The 7,987-nt window shown below is 48.7% G+C and overlaps 1 pseudogene; it reads left to right on the forward strand.

Annotated features, from left to right (window-relative positions):
• The first annotated feature begins 3,336 nt into the window (after nucleotides 1-3,336).
• LOC136544495 (subtilisin-like protease SBT1.6) lies at nucleotides 3,337-4,967 on the forward strand (annotated as a pseudogene).
• Nucleotides 4,968-7,987: the final 3,020 nt, after the last annotated feature.

Consider the following 7,987-nt stretch of genomic DNA (forward strand, 5'->3'; position numbering starts at 1 on the left):
ATCCACGAGACGAATCTTTTAAGCCTAATTAGACTATAATTAGATATTAATTACCAAATAACAACGAAAACCACTACAGTAGCATTTTGCCAAATTTTTTAGCATCTAAACAAGGCCTCAAAAAGAGACTGCCAAGGCACAGCAATGCTGACCATGGACCCTTGCTTTGTCACAACCTGGAGACCCGAGAGCCTTGCCTTGTTGTGGTTTGTGCAGTGAACTAGAGGCAGAGCAATCGCAATTCAGAACAAGTGAATCATCAAAGAAACAAGGACAGGGGAATCTAAAATGGTCCAAGGGGCAGCTTCTGCTGTGCTGCTGGCACACACACGAACATGGAGAATATCTCTGGCACTCTGCACTCACGAAACCTGGTCTTGCTGGGGCAACTGGCACTAATCAGGGCATCGTTTAGATTGAGGTTAGAAATCAGTATTGAGCACTGTAGCATTTTTGTTTGTATTTGATAATTATTGTCCAATCATGGCCTAACTAGACTCAAAAGATTCATCTCGTAATTTACAATCAAACTGTGTAATTAATTATTTTTTTTATCTACATTTAATACTTCATACATGTGTCCAAATATTTGATATGATGGAGAGAGAGTGAAAAAACTTGCAATCTAACCAAGGCCTAGCATTTAGAAAAGTTGGCTGTTGCACTAGCGTGTGTCAGTCGGTCTTGAGCTCAAAATATTATTGCGTGACAGGCTGACAGCGGAGGGCACCATTGCGTTCTCACTTGAACGACTCGCGCGCAGTGAGCGTGAGCCAGTGACAAGAGGCGTTGACCCGTGCCTATCTCCGGTGTGGAAGCTGAAGGCGTCAAAATCTTCTCGTGTGATGTGTGAACGCACGAGCTCCAGCCGGGCCCGGGCTGGATTGCCGGTCACCGCATAGCATGCCTCGTCAGTCGTCTCGTCACGGCTGGACGTCACTAGCTACCCGGCATGAACGCATCGATCGGGCGCTGCAGACAGCAGACCTGCAGCGGCGACGAGAAATGCCTGCCGCACACAGTCCTAGGCAGCTAACCACTCCCTGCTTGCCGCCTCTATCTCTCTATATATACAGACAGCATGCGTGCGTCCATTCTGCAGGCAGAGAGACACACAGAAGAAGTACATGATATGTGCAGAGACCAGAGAGCAAGCAAAAGCCCTGCAGCGAGGTAGCAGTAGAGCAGCAGTAGCGTGCACGAGCGCGAGGGGGACGAGCCGTGGTTTGTGGGTGTGCGTCCTACGCTCAGGAGAGATGACACCGACATCAGAGGTCAGACGGGCCGGTCGATCCGCCGCGCCGTGTCTGTCCATCTGAAGTGGGTGTCATCTCCCCTGAAGCATAGGACTCATCACTGGCCCAGGAGAAAAAGAAGACGCGAACACCTGCACCTGGTACCTCGACGACCAGTCCATCTCCCTGTTTTCACCATGCTCTCTCCTCCTTTTACGAGGTAACGCGATGGCTCCTTCAGCTTGTCTGCTCGTTTTAGTGTCTGTTTTTCTAGCAGGTGAGGCGTGAAGTGAGAGCACCGGCTTGGCATGGCATCCGATCCGAGGCAGCTGGAGATGGTGGACCAATCATTCGGACGAGATCTACAACTTCCTAGTCTTGAGTTTTTCCATTTGAAGTCGTTAAGATGCTCAAAAAAATTAATGTCATATTTAGACTAAAGGGTATTTTTGACTTTTCACACCTACAGTTCGACACCGTTAGGATTCAATCTAATGGCAGTGGCATTGAGAGAAAAAAAAATTGAAACAGTGACGCTGAAGACCGCTGAACTTTTTTAGTGGCTCATATAGAATTGTGATCTTTTTTAATGGCTCACATAGAATTTCCTCGACTTTTATGTCTCTGATTATCCTTTGCGGATCGCGAGAAAGTCTCTGATTATCCTTTGCGGATCGCGAGAAAGTTGTTGGCACCTGACGTGTGTTGTGGCCTTGTGGGTGTGGCTTTGGCTTGGACGGGCCGAGAACAGGTCTGCTCCAATCTGTTCTGTGCTGAAACAACTCGTTCTCTGCATTTATTTATTCTTTTTTTCCTTTGATCCGTTCGGGCTGTTGTAGTAAAAAGGCAAACAAATTTCTGCATGACAGTAACACTGCAATCTTTGAATTAATTTACTACTCCTGTTGGCCAATACTGAATTCTGAAGAAGTCGACTTCCCAAACTAGTACTGGTTGATTCGCAGATCACTCACAGAACAGGTGATGGAATCTTTGATTGGAGAAGGGACACAAAGAAGCTTCTCCGGAGTCGATCAAAAGAAATCATACAAAAACAATACTATCTTAATATTAATATTACTAGTTTGAGACCTTATAATTTAACTGTAAGCACTATTTGTTTCCATAAACAGTAGTACTACACACATAATTCTTTGAATAGAGAAAATCAATATCTTAAGTGCCATGGTGCAAGATGGAATGATTTTAAGACATAGAACCCATTTTTCAAAACATTATAAAGGAAATTTTTGAATAAATATACAATAAACACTGGTAAGAACAAAAGTTCTAAATTTAAAACCAACATAGGTGCAGTGCAAAGGATGATGATACATATAAATATAGCTTAATTGATAAATTTACCACAACCGAATCGATATTGAGTACAATATAAATGGGTATTGTGTTAGGAAATTAATAGGAGATAGTAAAGATAATCACTAAATTTATCCATGAAACTCTTAATACCTGGAGTATGTAACTTGCTAGACCGTAGTGGAGCATGGGTTGGTGTGCTAGTATTAGGCCTCCAATGAAGCCTTTTGATCCTAATGAGACATGCTAGAAAAAAAATAAATCCTAAGAATTTCCACAAGATAATTGCTAATAGTAGACATTGGATGTATTCTCTTTTCTAAAAAAAAATACTCACCACTCCTATATTATTAAAATTACATAAAGTAAACCCTAGATTTCATCTATATTACCCATACATGCCATCATGCAAAATGATTTAAAATAACCACTAAACTTTTATCTAAGTTATCCAGCTATGTCATTATAAAGAATAAATTAAAGCAATCACCTAAATTTGCATATAAATTACTCGTCTTTGTCATTGTGAAAGATGATGCAAAATAACCCTTGAATTTTATTTAGATTATTACATATAACATTATAAAATATAATATGAAGTAATCTATTTAATTTTCATCTAAGTTACCAGCCTTTACCATTTATAAAAATAAATTAAATACCAATGGAAGCTATTTATAGGAAAATAATTCAATAATAACCAGAAAGACGCGGGCCCAACCACATCGTCCGCGACTCCGCGAGCGTCTCCCTGGCCCGGCTCCCCAGTCCCCTGGACTGGCGCATGGACGGACTCGTAGTCCAGGCGTTCACCCTTCCGTCTGTCGCCCTCGGCGCCCGTGAAACCGACAGGCTCACGGCGTACATCCAGTCGGCGACTTACCCGGTGGCATCGATCCGTAACACCTGCCGCACCCGCACGGTCACCGGCGAGAACCACGCCCCGATGGTGGCGTCCTTCTCGTCACGCGGGCCCAACCACATCATCCGCGAGATCCTGATGACGGACGTGGTGGCGCCAGGCGCGAACAACCTCGCGGCCTGGCCGATCGAGTCGCCGCTGACACGCAGAAAGGGCGACGCGAGACGGGCAAGCTTTAGCATCATGTGTCCGGCACCTCCATAGCGTGCCCGCACGTCGCGGGCGTCGCGGGCGCTGCTCCGGCACGGGCATCGCGACTGGACGCCGGCCATGATCCGGTCGGCGCTCATGACGACCGCGGCGACGCTCGACAGCCACGCCCGGGGCATCACGGAAAACAGCCACACCACCACCACCAGCGACGGCGGCGGCGGCGCCGCCGCGACGCAGATGGCGGCCGGAGCCGGGCACGTCCGGCCGCAGATGGCGCTCGACCCGGGCCTGGTCTACGACGCCGCAGAGGAGGATTACGTCGACTTCCTCTGCGCCCTGAACTACACCGCGGCGCAGGTGAGGTCGTTCGTGCCTGGGTTTGCAGGCTGCACGAGGACGACGCTCCCCGGCGGCGGGCGCCGCGGGGCTCAACTACCCGTCGTTCGTCGTGGGCTTCACCAACGGCGCCGACGTCCGCGTGCTGACGCGCGCACCGTGACGAAGGTGTCGGAGGGCCCCGAGGCCTACGCCGTGAGGGTCGTGGCGCCAGACCACCTGGTGGCGGTGACCGGCCGGTGACCGTCACGCCGAAGACGCTGGAGTTCGACTAGCGGAAGGAGAAGAGGAACTACAAGGTGTGTTCAGGAGCAAGAAGAGTTATCTATGGTTATTCTTATTCCGTTCCATCATCGCTGTACGTATTTTCGCGGCACGAACGAACGTTCCATTACACGATTATTAGGAGCACGATAAGCAGTACCAGCGGCCCTTGATGAAGTTTCCCCTGCAGTGTCCGCCATGGCGCATCTGCACCAGGCAAGCGGCCGCGCAGAGCATCTCCACGCACGGCCCTCTGTACAGACGCGTCTCGGCGCATTGGCTATTGGGGAACGCTCCGCCGGCGACGGGGGGAGGAGGCTCCTGCTCTTCTTTGCTTCTGCCGCCCAGATGCTCGCCTTTCACGTGACCTGTTGTTCAAATGACCCGGCTGAGACCATCGACAGACATGGACAAAAGCCATTTCGAAAGAAGAAATCTATACAGATTTTAGAATTTATTAAGGCCTCCAGCACTTATACTCTGATAAAAAAAAATGTAAGGAGACCAACGTTTGTTTTAATTAACTTAAATATCTTAGCTTTGACCGTCAACATCTAAGTTTTAATATATGTGATAACAGAAGTTTAATATATCAATGAATTTCATCTCTTGGAAGGTTCAACCATGCCCGCGTTCATGTAATAGGGTAGCCATGAGTTGGTTGTGTTAGGTAGTCTATGCGATCCAGAGGAGGAACAGATCTCAATTCCGTTCCATATTCAATCTGTACTTCTGATGATTCGGCGTTGTCTGAGTAATGGAAATCCCTATTTCCCCTGAAAAAACTAGTTTTATGACATATAACTCTACGTATTGCTAGTCGAAGTCTATAAAGTTTGTTCTCATTGAACATATAGAAATGAGCTTATATCTATGATCTGGGAAAAAAAATGCATAGAGGATGCGGCTGTAAGACTGTCTCCAACGGTGGGTACCCAAATATAAGAGGCATTCCTAGGTTTAGGTCGCTCATCGAAAAAAGGCCGCGCCCCCAAAACTTGACGATTCCAACAACAGACGCAAAAGGCAGAAGGCAGCGGCTCCGCCCTCCTCGCCCACGAGACAGAAAAAAAACCACCTCGCATGCTCCGCTGACTCCGCCCTCCTCGGCACCTCACCCTGGTGCAGCCCCGCGGCAGGGGAGCGCGGCAGGGGAGCACAGCAGGCGGCAGGACTGGCGCCGCCCCAGCTTTGCGGCGCGGCCGCACGGACGCGCTCCGGCGGTTGCCGCCTCCCGTGCGACCTCCGCCGTCCGCTCAGCGCGGCACCGCGGCACCACCACCGGACCGCGACCCCGACGGTCGTGCGGTGTGGCACCCCGGCGCAGCAGCACCGCGCTGGCCCACGACCCCGCCAGAACGCGGACCCGCCTGTGCCCTCCGACGGCCGCGCCTCGCCGTCGTCCGAGGAGGAGCTTGAGGAAGAAGGGAGTGGCTGCCGGCGTTGAGGAAGAAGAGGAGTGGGGTCCGGGGCGGCCGTCGCCGTGCCAGCTAGCTTCACAGCGCGAGCTCTGGCGTCGCTGTGCCCGGCGAGATCTTGACCCATCGCCACCGTGCGGGCAAGCTCCGGCCCCAGCCTCACCGTGGCGAGCTGGTCCACCAACCCCACGGCGAGCTCGTCCTCCAGCCCCACGGCGCGGCCTCTGCCCCTACCGCCGCTAGCCAAGAAGAGGAGGAAGAGAGGAGCGCACCCGGCGATTTTGCGTCGTGGAGAAAGGAGACGTTTTTTTGCGTTTCGAATCGCCTGGGACGCAAAATGTGGGCTCTATTTGCGTCTTCGGTTGGAGCCTGATTCAATCACCTAAAACCACTGTGGAGGACGCATTTTGTATTTTGCCAACTCCGTTGGAGACAGTCTAATACAAGCCTACCTGCAAAGACAAGAGCGACCAGCAGAAGCAACGTGAGCACGACAGTCGCTGGAGCCATTTTGCACAGCTTTGTACTAGTGTACTTCGTGGGTCTTAGGCCCTGTTTGGTTTCTATAAGTCAGGTGACTTATTAAGTCAGGTGACTGAAAAATAGTGACTTATAAGTCATGCCTGTTTGGTTGTAGATGACTTATAAGCTCATTAAAAGTGTGGGCCCCACGCGAAAAAGGGTGACTTATAAGTTTTAAGCAGGGGTGAACCAACTTAAAACTTATAAGCAGGGGTGACTTATAAGTTGGTGGTGTTTGACAAAATAAGTCATTTTTTTCACTTTTTAACTTATAAGTAGGTGACTTATTTGGAACCAAACAGGGCCTTAGCTTTCAAGGGAGAGCCTACACAGATCACCAGCTCGCTACAGACACTACCCCTCCCCTGCGCGTCGCCCCCACGGCGACCGCGCCGCCCACGGCCACATCCGCCGCCGCCAGCCAATCCCCACCCTCCCCAACCGGCCAAATCCGAGCCTCGCCCTGTGGTGCATCCCGCCGTACAGCTCCCGCCGCAAGATCGCAGGTGCAGCTCCCCACTCAGCTGCGCTCCGCGGCCAGCCCGCCGGCGCTCCCCAGCATGTTTTCTGCATTCTTTGCCGTCTCTTATGTCGGACCATACTCCTCTTCTCTTGCAAGGGAGCTGCAACACTTCCAGAACTCCTGCTTCCGCTTCGAAAATTTTTGCACCAGGATGGAAGCCTTCCAGGAACTGGTACAGGATACTTGGAACAAACCAGTGGCCTCTACACGTGGCAGAACCGTCCAAAATAGCGCGCTTCCGGAGACGCCCGTCTTCCGACACGGAGAGGGAAAATAGTGTAAACAAGCTATGTCTTGTTGGCCGCGGGACACAACCTATTACACCCATCAATACCCGTACCATATACTTGCCCAGTCTTCATTTCTTTTCACCATTTTATCATGAGAATAATAATAATAATGACCTATTGTGAGTAACGACAAGTTACTCACGCTACTGATAGTCCAAGCATAGCAGCTATTCGACCTATGCTACTCATAGATAGGTTATCTATGAATGTAGTTTCAATATAAATCTTATAACGTAAATGCACATCACACATATATATATATATATATATATATATCTAGTGATTATTCAATATAAGGGTTATACATTGGAGCTTGCCTTGGGCAGGCGGGTGTCAGCAAGGTCGGTCACTGGTGGCTCCGGGGCTCCCTCCTGTACAAGAACCTTCTCCTCGTACTCCTCAATCACCTTCTCATACTCCTGCTCGCCCACGGTCACGAACTCCACCAACTCGTTCTCTACATGCATCCAATGATGATGCGACACTTAGTGTTACGACAACAACAACTCTTACAATAACAATACATCTACCAAGCTACTAAGCTAACTCTAATGACTAACATGATAAGCTACCCATCCTTTCCACTAAATAGGTATGAAACATTAAGTATTATCTAAGCAACTAAAATGCATTTCTTCTATTATTAACGATTTAATGTATATTAAAACAAGGAGCACCTAACTACCCTATTTCTCGGTCTATTCTAGGGCCACAAAAATTACAGTGAGCACATAATAATACAATGAACCTACTGTAAAAATTTCATGAACAAAACTATTACCAATTTACCATAAAAATTCAAACAAATATTAACCTAAATAATGTTAAACACTCTCAAATGATTTAATAAGCCTTAGGGCATGTACAACCCACACACGAGGGTTCGTCTCTAAGCGCCTCGAATCTATCATACAGACAGGTATAAAGATAAATCATACGACCTACAGACAGGGGTCCGTCTCTAAACTGTTTAATGCATTGCATTTAGCTAGAATTAACTATAAATA

This window comes from Miscanthus floridulus, chromosome 3, assembly GCF_019320115.1.
Source record: "Miscanthus floridulus cultivar M001 chromosome 3, ASM1932011v1, whole genome shotgun sequence".
Taxonomy (NCBI): domain Eukaryota; kingdom Viridiplantae; phylum Streptophyta; class Magnoliopsida; order Poales; family Poaceae; genus Miscanthus; species Miscanthus floridulus.